At 37.1% G+C, this 17,396-nt stretch overlaps 1 protein-coding gene across 6 annotated transcripts in view; it reads left to right on the top strand.

Annotated features, from left to right (window-relative positions):
- Nucleotides 1-17,396, top strand: part of COBLL1 (cordon-bleu WH2 repeat protein like 1) — a 91,983-nt gene that overhangs the window by 3,188 nt on the left and 71,399 nt on the right. Inside the window, exon 1 of one of the 6 annotated variants that reach the window (XM_074828986.1) lies at nt 3,553-3,659. The exons of 4 other annotated variants lie outside the window; for them this stretch is intronic. The gene's annotated coding sequence lies outside the window, so the exon portion shown is untranslated. Of the gene's footprint in view, nt 1-3,552; nt 3,660-15,285; nt 15,410-17,396 lie in introns of those variants that run through there. One more of the 6 variants, XM_074828987.1, reaches the window with a different exon arrangement.

Below are 17,396 nucleotides of genomic sequence, written 5' to 3'. Positions count from 1 at the left end.
ATTCTATCTCTTCTTAACTTGTCTAGCCAGGTGGAGAACATTGTTAATCGGCAGCTGAAAATTGTTTACCAGCAAATGGGTTCTTAAATCACTGTTTGAAGTTATGCAGTGTAATTACTGATAACTCTTCACAGCTTAGAAAGTCTATTTATACTAACTGCCAAGAAGGCTAGAGGCGTTAAAGGTGTTTTGTGAGTTTTCAAGCCTATTTAGCCTTGGAACTTCTCTATAATTTAATCATCAGTGACTCTTCAATATAGAATTTTTTTATCAGTTCTATGGGGACAAGCTTCAGGAAAGGATTCCGTAATTATATCTGGGAAGACATCTTTTTTGCATGCAGGAGTAGGCTTTTCTATTGAAGAATTGTTTATTAAAACCAGTTGTGGATAAAAATGTGTGCTTGAATTTGGGAAAAATAAGCCAATTTATTCTCGTTGTACAATCAAGTTAAATCAGTAAAGATTTTTAAAAAACAGCCTATGCTGGATTTTTTTTTTTTAATACTATGAATAGAAGGTGTGCCCAGTAACTGGCTGGAAATTTTTGGAATACAGTGAATAGAAGGTGTGCCCAGTAACTGGCTGGACATGACACATAGTTTCTTCTGGTAGCAGAAGAAACTTGGCTGGACCTACTTTTAAGGCATTTTATAGCTCATCTGTCTTGCCCTGAGTCTATCGTGCCTTGAGTCTGAGCAGCATTCATGACAGTGTGTTCCTGCCAGGCCAGTTGACACAGTCTGCTCCTGTTTATCACAGAACTGAATTGGTTTTATGTATTGGATGCATTACAGGATGGTAGGAAAATGTGTGTTTTAATACTTAAAAACAAAAAAAAAGCGCGGCTGTGGTTGGTATCCCATCTCTTGAATGCAGTTTTCCTGCTGTTGCTGGATAGCAAATCCAGTACCCTGGAGTAAATCAAGTTTTACATTACCAAGTAGATTTCGCTAGGTGACATAGGCTTTTACCATGAAGAACTGTATGTACTGTAGTTTAATATGCTGTTAAAATATTGGAGAAAATGGGATTTTGGTAAATGCAAGATTGATTTCCTATGAAATATTAGAATGCACATTGAGGTCCACTTTTAATTCAGTTCTAATCAGGTTCTGAGAATTTTACATTATTCCATTTGTTCCCTTAAATCATATTTAAAGCTATATTCTTACTTTCAAAATAATAGTTCTGACCTGCTTTACCTAAGCAAACCCCCTTTGTTTTGTCATTTTCTTTTTGTGTGTCTAATGAAAACATGCTTAGGAGATACAGCTGCTCTCCAGGGGCTGAAAATAGAGATGGTTGTATCTCAGAGGAGGGGAAGAGCCAAACTGAGCTTAAGGTTAACTTACTGCCAGGAACACTCCTCACATGTGTCTTCATGCTCCTGTTCCCTTGCTTGGCCTAGTGAATATATTTGAAAAGTTTAATAAGAAGAACAGGAGAAAAGTCTTTTTCCCATGGTTAGGTCTGTCTCAGGAAGTGAGAGATGTTTTCAGAAAGAACACGAAATTTAGCTTTTCTCTTGTGTGTGTAACCGTTGAGTTGTTATCAAATCATTTCAATCAGATTATGGATCTCTGGAGACATCAGCTGTGGCTCAGTGTTGAAAAGTGTCTGGCATTAAGCTTAGAATGCTGTTTTGAGCTCTCTTCCTCTCTTTCAAGTTGTCAGTTGAGTCAGTTCACAACATAGCCACACGTTTGTTCAAGTATAAATGAAAGTTCTCCCTGTTGTGGCATGTGGGATGGGACAGAAAGTGTAGCAATAGCTTCAAAACAAGCATTCTATTGCCAAGCCACAGCAGCAGGTGGGGGAGGTGTGTCTGAGTTTGCTCAGTTTGGTGAAATTTAGGTCAGGGCTGAAACTACGTTTTTATCTTGCAATGAATTAGCTGTTGCTATTGCTCTGTATACTACTTTATTGTATACACATTTTTATGAATAAATGCAAGACCATTTGTACTTATGCTACTAAATGGTAGCACTGTCTAGGATCAGAAGTTAGGCTGTCACGAGTCTAACAAGTAGTCCAATATTAGATGTGCTTTATCTCTTAGACCAAGGACTTCAAGATAAATAGTTAGCTCATTTTTTTTTCTCACCCCCATGACCCTGATGAAGATCAACTAATTGAGCAATAATGAAATGGAAAGAACTTTGAGAATTTGTGATCATAGAGTTCGTTGGATATTTGAAATGATGAGTTAGCTACTTTGTGGGTGGATGCCCTTCATGAGCCACTTGAATGCTAATCATTCCAGGGGGTAATTTGCCAACTGTGTTCTGAACATACACCTAATAGTTCTTGAGGTGATTATGTTTTCTTTTTAATGTATCTACCTTAACCAAGGCAGTGTGAAAATAGTTGTATGACACAGTGGTGCCATGAACTGAATGTTTGTCAAGTCTGAAGTCATAGCTGGGTGCTTATGGAGGAGTCAGTGGTAATGTTCACTGTTGGAGTATGTTGCTGTGGGAATGAGATCAAGGAAACATTAGGGGGTTGAGGAATGTGGATACTAGAGTGAAAAAATGTGTGGGAGGGTAATACACAAATAGAGAAATCAGCAGAGTTACTTCAGAGCTTTGTCCAAGTGTGGTGGTGTCCTGTGAAACGGAAAAGCGAGAGCTAGTTAGGTATCAAAAGCATGTGAGGGGAAAAAGTGCTTGAGACAGGAAGGTGGGTTTCAGTGTTATTTTAGGATAGGTTCTTTTCTTGCTATTGTTACTGGATTTTTTGGGTGAACTTTAAGGGAGATTACAGTGTTTGTGTAAAAAATGACCTTCAGGTTTATGTTGAGTAGATGCATCTATGTTGGGTGGAAGAAGGAAAGATCCCATTGTAGGCGACCAAAAGCTTAGATTCCAGAGGAAACTGAAGATCTTTACGGGATTCCTGTCATCTGACAGATAAATTAACTCACCAGGAATATTTAAAAGTCACAAACAGTTTCTCCTGTAATCTGGCAACATCTAAATAGGTCTCCTTTCATGAAGTCCAGTACTGCTTCTGACTTTCTTGACTGTAGATTGGAAGAAAGTTTTCAAGCATGCAAGTTTTTCTAGCTTGACTGCTGTTATTTCTAGCTGCCACTGTTGTAGTTTCATACGTGCTGGGGAGCAGCAGATGCCAAATTATCCAGCCAGACATTGGAGTTGTAACAATGTTAGCCTGCTCAACTAAATTATTTTTTTTTCTAGAAATTAACAAGTCAACATGATGACTTGCTCTGTTAATGGAATGCCAGGTGTCTTTTATGGCTGCTTGCAAGTTAAAACAGATCTGATTGTGTGCTTTCTTTTCACCTGGCTCTCACTTGCTTCCCCAACAGCTGACCTGCTACTCTGACTTAAGTTCACATAGCTACCTGCTATTTGAGAAAGAGTTGCTCTTTACTGTATTTGCTGTCCCTATGTACTACCCTAAAACTCAGAGAGTTGACGTCAGGGCATTAGAGGATGACAGGAAGCCAAAATGTTGGCTCCTAGGTTCCTGTAGAGTTCTGTGGCAATGCCCAGTGTTAACACAATGAAGAGAAAGCTCGGACTGTGCAGCATTCGACAATGGAGAATTCAAGGGGGAAAACCACCGCTGCTGTTTTGAGCTGTAACAAGCAATTGAAAACTTGAGGTTTTACCTGTATTCTCTCTTAAGGTAAGGTCCCACGATTAAAAATGCAACTCTCTGTATGAAAGTAAACTTACGCATTTACTAACTGGGGTTCCAGTAGATGCGTTCTGACGTAATATCTGCATAGTGATGGATTAGTGGATAAAAGTGTGTTTTTTTCATAGTTTAAGAAACATTTTTTTTTATGCATCAGAATACCATGGGAATCTTTATAGAATTGAGAGTTCATGGATTTGCTTTTTGCTAGAAGGCTATCCAGTTCAGAAGGGGCATGTACGCTTATGTGTATCTTTTGGTGTTTCTAAGGATGGGTCCCTAATCTATCTATGAAATGCCTCCCTGGGGAGTTTGCATATACGTCAACTGTGCTGCAAGACTAGGGTTGTCAGGATTACTATTTTCAGTTAAAGAAAATAGAGCACATGACTATTTTTAGCTAGGCATAAGCTTTCTTTTGTGAGAAAGCACTGGTTTTGTTGGAAGCTTTAGTTCTACAGAGGTTTCCATTGAAGAAATAGCTTCCAAGCTGTACTTTCTTAGCTGCATTTTAAAAATGCTTTCTGCACATTTCTTTGAATTTTATTTCTGTTCTGGAAATGTAGCTACTTGGTTTGGAAAACATAGATCAATCTTATTTAAAAACAGACAAATAAACAAACCTCCTCTTCTCCCCAAACAGTGCAAACAATTTCTCTATGATAAACAAGAAATGCTGTGAGCTTGAGTTTTTCTCAAGTGCCAACAATGGTACAGTTTTTGTTCTTTGCCCTGCATTTCTCATACAAAGTGATACTGTCTTAATTAAAAAAACTCCACTACTCTCTTAAAATAACAGCATTAGAAACATGGGTATTTTTCTTTAAAATCAAATCTCTTTTCAATTGAATATTCCTGAATATCGATTTATTATTTTGAAAACCTTGTTCTTTTCATGGGCCTTGGTTTCCGGTTGGGAATTAATTTTTCCTTTTGGTATTGTACCTGGCTTTCATGTCAGACCTTCAGATGCATTTTCTTCCAAAGACTAAGGCTCTGTACATACATTTTTAGCAGGTAACTTTTAGATGTTTTGCTATAGGAAAGGCATAAGTATCTTTCAGTTGTCCCTATAATTGTCCCTATAGTTGTCCCGGAGGGAGTGCTTTTTCTATTCGCAAAATGAATTGTTTTTTTACTGTATGTTGCATCCAATTTGACTTCAGGGTTTGTTTGTTTGTTTGTTTTTAGTTTGATGTCCTGGGTGCTTTGCTGAATAAAATGAGGTAAATAGGAATGTTCAAGGATATGGGACCATCAGTAGGGTAACAGTGGAAACTTTGTGTTACTAATGCCCAGATACTTTTTATGGGTAGGTATCAAGGTAATTAGAAGAGCAATAGGGAAGAATGCAGTGCATCAAGTTTGGGTTTTGTCATTTACTATTTTGCCATGTGTTTAAGTATCATTGTATTGCTTTTGACTTTTGTAAAACCTAGTACAGTCCTTCTGTACTGTCAAACTAGACCAGCAAAACAACTGGATATAATACTGGAGGTAGAAGATAATCTACTGAGGTATCTATTGTTTAACTGTTCTTGTGACAGGGATGTTGAAAGCATTTTTTACTTGGGAGGAACAGTGTTTTGTCTCTGGATCCAGGAAAAAAACACAGAGGAGCCAAAATGTCTGTCAGTAACAAAGTTGAGAAAGCAAATGTTTACAACTCGTCATGCTAGGTTGTAACCCCCTTCAGGGAAAAATGAAGTATGTCTTCACAAGTAGCTGTGGACTTAAACCTTTTGGTTTTTTTTTCATTAAAAATGCATGTTGTGCAGAATTAAATACGAAACCATTATGGCTTTGAGAGCATAGAAACTATTTGCATGGACGTACGTTGGTTTTAGTTCTTTAGTTTGCAAGACAAGTAAGGCGTTAGTTAGTTGATGACAATTGTGTAGTATGTGGAAATTCCAGAAGTGGAATTTCTGATGTAAAATCAGAAATTCAAGCCGTGACAGAAATCTGGGGTTTGACAATTTTTTTCTTTTTTTCTTTTTTAAGTTCAGAAACTTCAGTTCCTCAAAAATCAGGTACCACTATGTTGAAAGTTGTCCCTAGGTTCCCAGACTTCCATTTCTTAAGAGTTACTGCTTTCTCCATTTACTCTATGCAGTCTCCAGACATAAACTCCTCTGTATCCTCTGCTGGTAGCTGATTCATGGTCTCTCACTTCCCCTTGCCTGCAATTTTGATCCTCTCCTTCCACCCACACTACAAAGCAGCCTCACTAATTCCATCCTTAGCACCCTCCTTGAGCTATTTTTACCTCATTTGGTTTTTAAAGTACTCACTACTTGGAGAAAGTCCTGTTTTGCTGAATCTTAAACTTCAATGTGCTACTGCTTTATTTCTAAAAGCCTTTCTCATAAGTCATGCTTAGGAACTTTGAAGAATTGTAACAATTCCTAAGACACCTTAACTGTTGTGATTTTAACATTTGGAAGGTAAAGTGGACTTTCCCCATCTGCTTTTATTGGTGGCAGATGCTCCTGAAGTCAACACTTGGGTTTTGGGGGATTTCCGTTTTTTTCTTCCTCTGTGTGAGGAGGAGATTCCTTCCTCCTATTACCTTAAACTGTTTTGCAGTGTATGACCCTGTCGTTAAAGCAGAAGAAGAGTATGAAAGAGTTTTAGCTTTCTGGATTCTGTTTTTCTGCATTCTTTTAAATTGTGATTTAAAAAGAACCTGGCCCTTCAGCTTGATCCTTCCATCTATTTTTTTTTCCCTGTGTCCCTTTCTGCCTGGATCTGATTTCTCTTCCCGTGATTTCACTGTGAAACTATAGATTCTTCTTTTTATTAAATGTGGCTTTGTGTTAAAATATTGTGTATTATATTTTACCTAGGTTAATGCATCTTATTCCCTTGTATTCCCATGGGCATAATGGGAGAAGGGCTTCCCAGGCCCTTTCATATGGCACTTTAAAGGGCGGTCATTGGCTGTGTTTGCAGTTGCTGTTCTCATCCGCTCGCTTATCTGCGGTTGAGTAATGCATTAGACATTGCAGGACTTGGAGCTGACATCTTAAGGCAACAGTGATAGCTAGAGAAATGAAATAGTTGAAAGGAGAAAAAAAATAATTCCTAAATCAGAGTTTACTTATTACTTTGTTGGGCCAGTAGCAGTACTTTTCTTAATGCTTAATTTTCTTATGCTGTCCTTCCTCAAAATTAGATATATTTAGTTGATGTCTACATGACAAGTTATCAGGACTTATGTTGTAGACATTAACTGATGTAACTGGTTCAGAATGTGTCTTTATTACTTCAGTTTCTGAATGCTTCTCTTTTGTTTGTTGTTGGTTGGTTGGAGTTTTTGGGGGGTGGGGAGAGGGGCCTGTTTTTCTAAGTGATATGTACAGGGATTAGAGGATTTTGAAATCTAGGTAACTTTTGGGTTTTGTTTTGATTGTTTTTCTGCAGTGTGGGGCACATATTCCCCTCTCCCCCGTACATATTGTTGAGACAGTCTCAACATGCCAGGCAATGCTTGCTCATTTTTATAGAAAAGCAAGGTGAAAATCTAGAAGGTATGGAGAACCAAAGCATTTTATAAGCACTTCTTCAGAGTTGACTGTCAGTAGTGAGGGGGATAGGAGAGAATCTGAAGCAGCTTATTTGGAAAAGTAATAAGCATCTGACATCACTGTCTGAACTGTTGGAATCTTTGTCTTATTTCTAAGCATCTTTCTTTGACTATTCTCATATTTCCGCTGCCCAAATATTCTTACAAACTTTCCAGTCTTCCTCCCAAAATATACTGCTGTAATGCCTCTTTATCCGTAAATCTCAGATGAATAAAGGAGAAGGAGGGAAATGCAATGAATTGTAAATGTTAAATGAAACCTTAAAAATATAAAATGATTTTATAAAAAGGAGCTATGATAGTTTTAGAAATATTCAAACAAATCAATCAGTTCTTATTTCTTCTTTCTGATGGTGTTGTTTAAGAGACTGCTTATAGGCTTCTGTCTTTTTTTTTTTTTCTTTCCCCCTACGTTTACTTACCAAAAAAATTTCCTGGATTCTCTGACTTCAATATGTAAAGCCTGCCAGTTAACCAGTTTACAGGATTTCTTCAATTTTTTTTTTTTTTTTTAAAGACTGCTCGCCAGCACTTAATGCAGAATGAGTTTTTATGGTAGAATTGAGAATGTTTGGAAATAATGACACATAACGCAAATGCTGGAATTTTATCCTAGACAATGGCAAGCAGTATTTTATATGCGTTGACTGTAGATGGAGATTTTAAAAATACTTGGTACTCTGACTGAGTGGTCTTGTGGAAAGATCTATATGGTGTCAGTCAAAGCTCTGTCCCTCTGCAGAAGAGGCAAATGTCCCGCATAGTCTCTCCACTAAACAACAACTGGATTTTCCTTCATATTTCCTGAATGAAATCTGTCTATATTCTGACAAGCTCATGCTGCCTCTTCCTATTCATGTAGTAGGAAATTAAATGCCCAGTGAATTGTTTATTTTGTAAACAAATGTTTGTCAGAGCCACTTGGAGAAACTTTAGCAACCTAAAATAGAAATACTCTTGAAAAATCCTACCCTGATTGAGAAGTGTGCAGTTCATTTGCCAACAACATATTTTCAGAAAGGAAAGATGGTTGAGTATGTAGAGTTCTTTTGGTACATGTAAACAAAAGCTCTCAGATTAGGCACAATCATTTTATGAGGTTTTAACTTTCATTTAAAAATAGAATAAAAAATGAGATCTGGAAAACTCTATCTGCAGTTATTGGCCTTTCCCACATCCTGTCACATCACGTTTTAGATCTGTCATACACAGAATAAGTGTTTCCTTGAGTCCGTTTGTGCTATCATGTGAATAAATGCTCAATGTGGTAGAACGATCTCCAGTCTGTTTGTAAAAGAGCATGTGATACTTTATCAAAGATAGGAAGGGATAGCTAAACATGGCATAGTATTTGTGGAAATTATAAAAATTCAGCTATTAAGCTCAACCCATTAAAAAACTTTTGGCTTCTGACAGTAAAATGAGTTCCATCAGAAAATGTGAATCACATCCTCAAACTGATGTAGTTGGACCAGTATTATATACTATTGTGTTTATCTGGGGCTTTGGTTAGCAGATATTTTCAGTTAAATATTTAAGTGGCAATGAGAAAGAAGTGGTTTGGTGACTCTTTATGAGAAAGACCGATTCATTCAGAGATCTGGATATGGATTTACTTTTCTCCCCCCTACCCCTCCCACGATTTGTTGGTTTTTTTTTTTTTTTTTTTTGGTTTGGTTTTGTGATACTAGTCGAATAATTAACAGAGGTTGCATACCTATCTCCCTCCCTCATGGACAGTCTAGGTGGAAGGAAGTTTAAGTGTCTCATTCTGAACTGAGCAGGTTTGCTGCTGCTGTTGAGTAAGTTTGCAGCTTCTTTATGTCCTTCTGTTAGTTGTTGGTGATAAGCTGTTTGTAATCACAAAAATCTGAGGTAATTCCTTTTTCTCTGTTTAAGGTTAGGCAAGGTTTTTGTTGATTTAGGCCCCCTTCCCTTGCCTCTATTCATCTTGGGATATTCTTTTAGTTGGGGGATGTTTTTGAAGTGTCAGCTTTGAATTTCTGGATCCAAAAGACAGCCTTTCTGCTTTAAGCTAGGAGCACTATGCACTAGCAGACTCTATATCCATGTAATAAAAATTCAGAAAATTCTGGTCATTGTTGTTTTGTGTGTGTCAGAAGGACAGCCGGATGGCCATTAGCCACAACTTGAATCACTTCTCCAACATGAAGCCGGAGTTCTTTCCATGAATTTCCTCCTTTGGGCAGTGTTTGAAACCCAACCCTTGCTTACTGGGAGAGAGAAAATGTGGCACTTAGAGAGATTGATGGGGTTTTGGTTACTGGCAGTGAGAGTTTTACTCGGTAGAGTGAGGGTGAACTTTTCAATTTCACAGTTTGCAGCTGAATTTTAGCGCTCTCTAGTTTGTGTCTTGTTCTGCTTCTATCATCTGTGTAGACAGCTGCCCATGAACTTTTTTCCAGATTGACTGCTCCATTTTTCACCATGTTATCTTTAGTTTCATAACAACATTCTGTGAAGCCCTGATGTACTGCAGCTAAGTTTGGGGAAATCGGGACAAATTTTGGAGAGGTTTTAGCAAATGAACTATCTGTGGCTTGTCCCTGACCTAGCTCTTACCACTAAGGACATGAGTAGAAGCTCTGGTCTAGGTGATGTTCTGATCTACACACCTTGTCAGTGAAAATTCTATTGTTGTAGCTGCGTTGGTAGTAATTTTGCCTGTCCTTCATCCCCACCCCACCCCAGCACTTTTTTTGGCCAGCGTAGACAAATTCAAGGTTTTCTAGTGTTCTTGAATCAGGGTCATTAGTTTCTGATGAAGAAGTTTGCTCTATATTGATATTAGTAATTGCCTTTTTGTTTCCACTGACATGCTGCTTACCACTTGCTTGAAGATAAAGCAGTAAAAAATGTGGATGTCTTGTAGATACAACTAGCAAAACATTCCTCATTTTATAAGTTTTTAGTGATTTAATGTATTCAACAAGCAACAATTTCTTCTAAAAGTGTTTTGAACAAGTACAGTGGTTAACAGTTAAGCACTCTCAGTCTTTCTATTTCTAAAGCGTGACAACATGTGAATGGCATGTTCATGAGTTACTGCATGGTTACAGAGTATGAGCATGTAAATCATTCAAAATGCTGTTTGTCTGGTTACTTTCATGGGTAGGAATGTGGAAAATACTGGATTTTTGACAGGATTCTGACTGTTGTGATAACACAGGATACAGAATTATTAAATAATAATCTGAGAGGTGTCTAATCCAAAATTTCTATACATATATTCTTTTAGGCATATAACAGAGAATCTCTGTTATATTTAGGGAAAACTTCTAAATCTAGAGAGAACTTACAGAGGTAGCTTCAGATCTCAGGAATTTGTGTGTATTTTAAGGGCTTTATGAGATGTTATAGCTTAGATCATTTGAGCAGTATTTCTGTTCTTTCCTCTGAAAGCCATAAGGTAAGAAAATCCTTTTTCTTTGAATTTTCTTGGGTGTTTTTATATTACTTGCTGTGTGGGAAAAGTGTGTTACTTTTTTTAGTTAATATTTATAAACTTAAGTCACGTTGTTTCAAAGCACTTGGTATACATCTATATACTGTGTAGGCTGGGTAGATGCCATAATAGAATTTTCAGAAGGAAAGAGCCAGGAAGATAAAATGCTAAACTGGAGGGTGCTGTTTCTCATAATGGGAAGGCACTCAGTTATAGGAACTCTGATAAATAAAGCCCATAGACAAACTGCCCAGCTGTACTTTTAAGATGAAAACAGGATGTTGGTTGTACTGCTGGAGAACTACTGTATAAATCAAAGGATATGCTATTATTGCTGTGTAAGGAAGCTGTACTCCCTTAGAGTAGTTCTGTATATAAAAGAATGGTAATTGCCATGCTTATCAAGGACTGGCAGTTCTCTTTTCCAATTGTGACCTGGTGAATCCACCTCTAGTTCATGACTTAAAACAAAATGTTGCCAGTTATTTTAATTCCCTATTCAATAGGACAAACAGAATGTGGTTATTTTTATCTCTTTATGATTCCTTAGATTGTACAAATAGAAAACCACTTTATATTCAAGCCAAAGGTGATTTACTGAGGGGGATGTAGATTGTTTGCCCAGTGCCTGTTAAACCCTGCTTGTTCAAGTTGTGTCCATTTAGTCATGTCATCTGAAAATGGCCAGCTGGCTTTCTCCTCTTGCCAGTGTTTGACCTTTCCTTCTCCTAACTGTTTTTTTTTTTTTAAAGAGTTTACTTATACTCCCTTTAAATTTTTGTTTGATAGGTTAAACCATTTTTTCTTTGTTCTCATAAGGTCTTTTAAAGCACTTCTCTGCTCCTATTCCACTCAGTGTGCTGTCCTGCTGTTCCTCAATGCCAACTAGAAAGGTGGTGCCTTTAATTTTGTTTTTAAAATTAATAGTTCTTATGTTTCTAAGCGCTATATCCAAGTACACTTGCTCTCTTGAGGAAGGAAGTATGTCAAATTACTTTTCTGCTTTTGATTTCCACCAGTTTATTTTTCTTTTCAGGGAAATCATAGAATTATAGAATTGTTCGGGTTGGAAAGGGACCTTTGAAGATCATCTAGTTGAACTCCTGTGGTAGATTTGTAGTACACTGTAGGATAGCCTAGATTGTTGTTTAAGAAATATATGTAAGTTTCTTTTAGGCAGAAGTAGCTGAATCTGGAACAAGTATATGGATAAAGGTTAAACTGACGTTCCTGTAACGTGTGTGTGTGTTACAGAAAATTTTTTGGGATAAGTCCTCAAAACCAGAACTATTTTGGTAGAATCATTTTAGCCTAGCAGTTTACACTGGTTAGTAGAAAGTTGTCAGCCTTTCAGTATTTGTACTCAAGTGCAGAGTTTGCCTCCCTCCCTGCAGTAAGACTCCTGACCATGAATCAGATTTGAAACCAGTCCATGCTGCTGATGCCTACATGGTAGAGGAACAAAGAGTCTGATAAGAAAGTGAGGCAGTAGTGAGTCAGTTATGCAGAACTGTAAGGGAAAGCAGATAGGCTTCACTCTTGAAAGAATCTTCACTCTTAAAGGTGCTACAGCATAAACAATATTGTTTCAATATTGATTATACTTTATACTGAATTATAAATTCATCTTTCAAATTTATAGTTTTCATGAAGTTTGATACTCAGAATGACTTTTCTGTTATTGACCATCACTTATCTACATTTCCCTGAAATTCAGTGAGAGAAGGATGTTGCAGGAACTGTTTAGGCTTATTTAACAAGTCGTCATAATACCTAAGGAAAAATGGGTCTATAATGTAATGTTCCAAAAGACATTTCAGCCTTGTTGTTCAGACAGTAGCACGTTTGAAATAGCAACTTCTTTAAAGGGCTAAATAGTGCTGTTATTTATATATATATTTATGTATTGTATATATATTTATATGTATTTGGATGTACTTGGGGGGATACCATATTACATGTAGAGATATGTAATTTCTTTGGAGTGTGAATCTTTTCTGGGGCCAGAAACTAATTTAATTGAAAATGTTTGTCAGTTATCAGACATCTTAGTGTCTGTAGCAGCAGTTCATTGGATAAGGGTAGGTATTGATTTAGGGTAGACCAGTGATTTTGGAAAACGCATATAAGTTTTAAGTAGTCATGCCCTATGGTCATTAAAGATAAATTTCAAATTTTAGCCGTTCATATAAACTCACGATGTTCCTTAACAGGCCAGAAGCGTGGTTATCAGGAGGCATGCCGTGGAATTACCCTGATGTGACCTTGCAAGTGGTGGATTTGAAAAGTATTAAGCATTATTTGAACTGGTCCACTACTCTGAAGGCGTCTTAATTATATTGTCAGTATTATTTTTCTTAAAACTTCTAATGAAGGGGGATGTATTCTGGAGTTCTTGTCTCAGTTATGCACTCAGACAGTTCTCGCTGTGCAGGTTGTATCTTAAAATGATTATGATTTGTTTGGTTTTTAAATTTTTGAGCAAGTATCACAACTTTTCATCCCCAAAGCAAATAGCTGTTGCTTTTGATTAGTAACTTAAACCTTGGCAAGTATGTAAATTCCTCAGCAGGGCACTGGTTTTGAAGAGCTACTTATGTTCCAGTGAGAAATCTTTTGAACAGATTGTTTTAGAACATGTGATTTTAATTTTTTTTAAAACTTTTTTCCTGCTTCTGTACTACATTATCTGCACTGATTTGCTTCTTTCCTTCAGGAAACACATTTGCATTAAAGATCCGGTCTTCTGTTTATTTAGTTCCTGCTGCTTATTGCTTCCATGAGGTCCTCTTTGACCTTACAATTAACAGAAGAATAACTGATATCCTGGGAATTAAGAAGAAATTAAGTACAAGGAGCTGATAAATTCTGACGAATTCTTTAACTAATCAAGCTTCTGTTTTGACATGCAAAGATCCTCAGTAATAAAAAAAAATAAAAAGATTAAAAAACCCCATGAGGAGCGTGTTTTTCAGAGTGCCTCTGGTGCTTCATGGAAGGCTTTAAACTACAAGTGTCAGGGATACCACTGATTCCTATGGTTAAATGTTGGCTTTGTCATCTGAAAAAGTTCAAGTGTATTTGCTGGAAGGTACTCTAACCTGGCCTGAGCCAGTTTTTATTTATCTGATCTGTTTTGGCTAATTGACTTTTAGGTAGAAGATTTGCATTGTACCATAGCATTTTATAATTCCAGCTGTTACACCCTGACTTCTATTTAAAATTGGTTTGCTCGTGTAAGGATTCTTGCTGCAATTAATACAATAATGAATAGTAGTGAGTATAAGACATCACTCAGCTTGCTTTTAAGCTTAATCACATGCAGCAAATCCGGTGAAATACCAGTGATAGTTCTGAGATCCTTTTTTTTTGTTTTTTTATATTATATTATTATAATTCTGTTGGAAATAAAGATGGCTCGTGAGAGAGAAAAGTGGCATATCAAAAAAAATGAAAGGGTTGATTGCAATGTTGTCTGCTTAATGTCACTTTAAATGTTTAGGCTTGGTAATTTGGTCTGATTTGAACATAACAGCGTCATGTTCGAAGGCAGAGGATGCCAAGAAAGGAAGGAGGTGATTTACATCCCTTGAGCTTCCGTAAGTGGGAGTTTCAGATTGGAATTTGGCTATGAAATACTCAGATTTTTCAGAAAGAGCTACATGATAAAACAGGATGGGATACCAAGGCCTGTAACTGGATCCTTTGGCAACTAAGCTTGTATGTGTCTTTTCCAGAATGTACAAAAGGGTCTGCTCTGTCTTGGCAAACAGCCAGCTTGTTTCAGTTTCTACTGTCTTGAGTTTTACAATGTACTTACATGTTTAATAAACCCAAAAAACTTCAGGCTAGTATCATGAACAAGTTCTACTGTACATCTTGAGACTCAGACTAATCTTAAATTCCGGTTAGAAGAACAACATAGTAATACCAAACCTTAGTATATATGGAATATGGAATTGTGTTTCATTGTGCCGATGAAATTAAGCTATCCGTATTTGTTTGTGGCATATAAGCAAGAGTATGTTTTGTACATGAAAGGATAATTCTAAATACTACTAGAATCACTGTTTACTCATTTGACTTGTTCTGTTGGTTTACATATGCTTACGCATACTTATATGTGTATACTCACTGACGGTGTTTGAGTTCAAGCATTTTCCTTTGGTTTTTAGAGCTTATTCTTAAAAGTTCTGCATATTTTCAGATGACAATGCTGTATATATTGTCACTGTTGGTAGTTGCCAACAGTAGAAATGATCTGTCAAATGTTAAATTAATTCTCATTACACACTTCCCTTAACACAGCTTATAAAGAAAGCTAAGTGTCTTGAATTCCAAGTACATAAACCAGTAGGGTCAATGTACATATTCTTCTTTGGGAATCTGTGGTGACAGCTTTCACTGACCACGGCATGGTGCTTCACATAAGCTCAAGATGAGCAGAAAGATTGTTCTTTCTAGTTTCAGTTTCTGTTCTTGTTCCCTTCCAGCCCCTTGCGTAAGAAGTGTGGAAGGCTGGAACATCTACCCAGTGTGACCCAGAGGCATGTTGTGGGTTTGCCCATTATGAGCAAGTGGGGACGATTTCCTTTCTTCTCTTTCTTATTTTAAAAAAATTGAAAGAATATGAACAGGAGGGGATAATGTGAAGAGGCGGCTTCACCCCCTCCAATGAAGAAGGTGAGGACTTGGCAGCATTAGGTTTACAGTTGGACTCAATGATCTTAAGGGTCTTTTCCAATGTAAATGATTCTATGATTCTATCTTTCCCTTCACCAGTCACTCAGCTGCATCACTTGGTGTCAGTTGTGATAAAAGTTATGCAGCCATGTAATTTGGGCTAAAAAAGACCAGTAAAAAGAGAGAGAAATGATAGCTTGGCCTAGCTGTAAAATTTGTCCTGCAGTTTTCTCAGAAACTTATGTAATTTTATGATTTTTTGGTTTTGACAGCCACCTGGTATCCTTATTAGACACGTATAACCCCAGAAGGCTAATGGTAGAGTATTTTTAAAAGCTGCTGGATCATACTTAAACATACGGTCTAAAAAAATGTTTCATACAGTGTTACTGTGACAGTTGTATCCCCCATTCAACCCTGTCATTTCACATCAGCAAATATGCAGAAAACAGAATTATGAGACTAAAAAGGATGGTGAGCTTGAGAAACCATGTGACTGCACATGCAGAAATAGTGCAGTGGTGCGAGGTGTTTTATGAACAACCATTGTTTAGCCATGTTAATTTTCTTTTTTGTTTAGAAAACAGATTCAGTCAGGCTGTTGGCGAGTAGTTAGGTGTGGTCTAGTAATTCATACTGTGATTTGCAGTGGGATTCAGTGAGGTTGTGTAGCCAATGGCTGGTCCTTATATACAGAAGATGGTGAAAGGTTGGTGGACCTTATGAAGAGGAGGAATCACACAGTCTGTTTCCTCTGTCTTTAATCCCTAATTTGACAGGTGAATTCTGGTATCTCCTAGCAGTAAGACACAGCTTGTTGGTCCTCTGTACATATCCAAAGTGACAAATAAGGCCATAGCCTATTTTTCTGATCCCTATCTGTATGTCCAAGTCAATGCTAGACCACCTTTGTCTAACAAACTTAATTTGTGGCTGTCCCAGCGCTTTAAACACAAAACCACTTACATATTTTGGTAGCTGCAGTTACATGGAAAGAAGTCTTCATGTATGCAGGCTACATTTTAAATCTCAGTAGGAATCCAGGAGTGAAAATATCTTTTTGATCCATTAGATAATCTTGATAGTTGTTATTAATTTCTATTTTAAGTAATGAGAAAATAATAGAAAGATGCAGAAAGCTAGTGTAAGTTTTAGTCATATGTCAGCAACAAACTGGAGACAAGATTGTCACAGTGTAATGGGGCTTCTGCAACATAGATTTTGGACTCCTGGGAGTGATCTTATGATAATAGTCACCTGTCTCAAATTTTTAATTTGGCAGAATTTGTGCTCATAAGATACTCTTGTACTGTTTAGTGAAATAGGAGCTTTGCATATGTTTTTAGCCTACGCTGTCAAGCATACCATACTAGCAATACAGATATTTTTGTCTTTTCTGGATATTTTTTTTTGGATCATGCAGTAATTGGTTGTTCATTTAGAGGAAGACATTTGTGTTCTAAAAACAAATGACACACAGCTGTGTAGCCGAGTGACCCAGAGAAAACGAGTTCCCATGATCTATGTGTATGTGCAAGTGAGGGGGATCAGAACTTGTTCGTTGTCCAATAGTTCAGTTGTGCATGGCCTCAAGGGAACATGTGGCTCCTTGTACTGTTAACTTTCCATGGGAATGTAAGAATGTGTCTCACAGTGCTGGCTAGTAGTTGTCTGGAGAGTTTTGTTTTGCTTTTTAAAACTTGTTTTCTTGCATCTAAATTCCTGTGGTTTGTATAGAAATGGGGGCTGCATATTGATTGCACTTTTGAGGAAGAGTGTAGAATTGTGTGATACTGCAGTTAAGAATTGGACATAAATGTTTTGCATTGCAGTGATAAAAGCTATGCAGCTCTTTAATTTCTGTTCTTTATGTTCTTGAACAAATACTTCTGTTCAAGGGTATTTGAAAAAATGAAGGGAACTATTTGGTCATCTGCATGCATAAATAGACATGAAATTCTCAGATACCAAAGATGTGAAAACAGAT

This window comes from Strix aluco, chromosome 6 (assembly GCF_031877795.1).
Source record: "Strix aluco isolate bStrAlu1 chromosome 6, bStrAlu1.hap1, whole genome shotgun sequence".
Classification (NCBI taxonomy): Eukaryota; Metazoa; Chordata; class Aves; order Strigiformes; family Strigidae; genus Strix; species Strix aluco.
The sequence above is the reverse complement of the archived record's forward strand: the minus strand, read 5'-3'. Positions and strand labels throughout refer to the sequence as shown.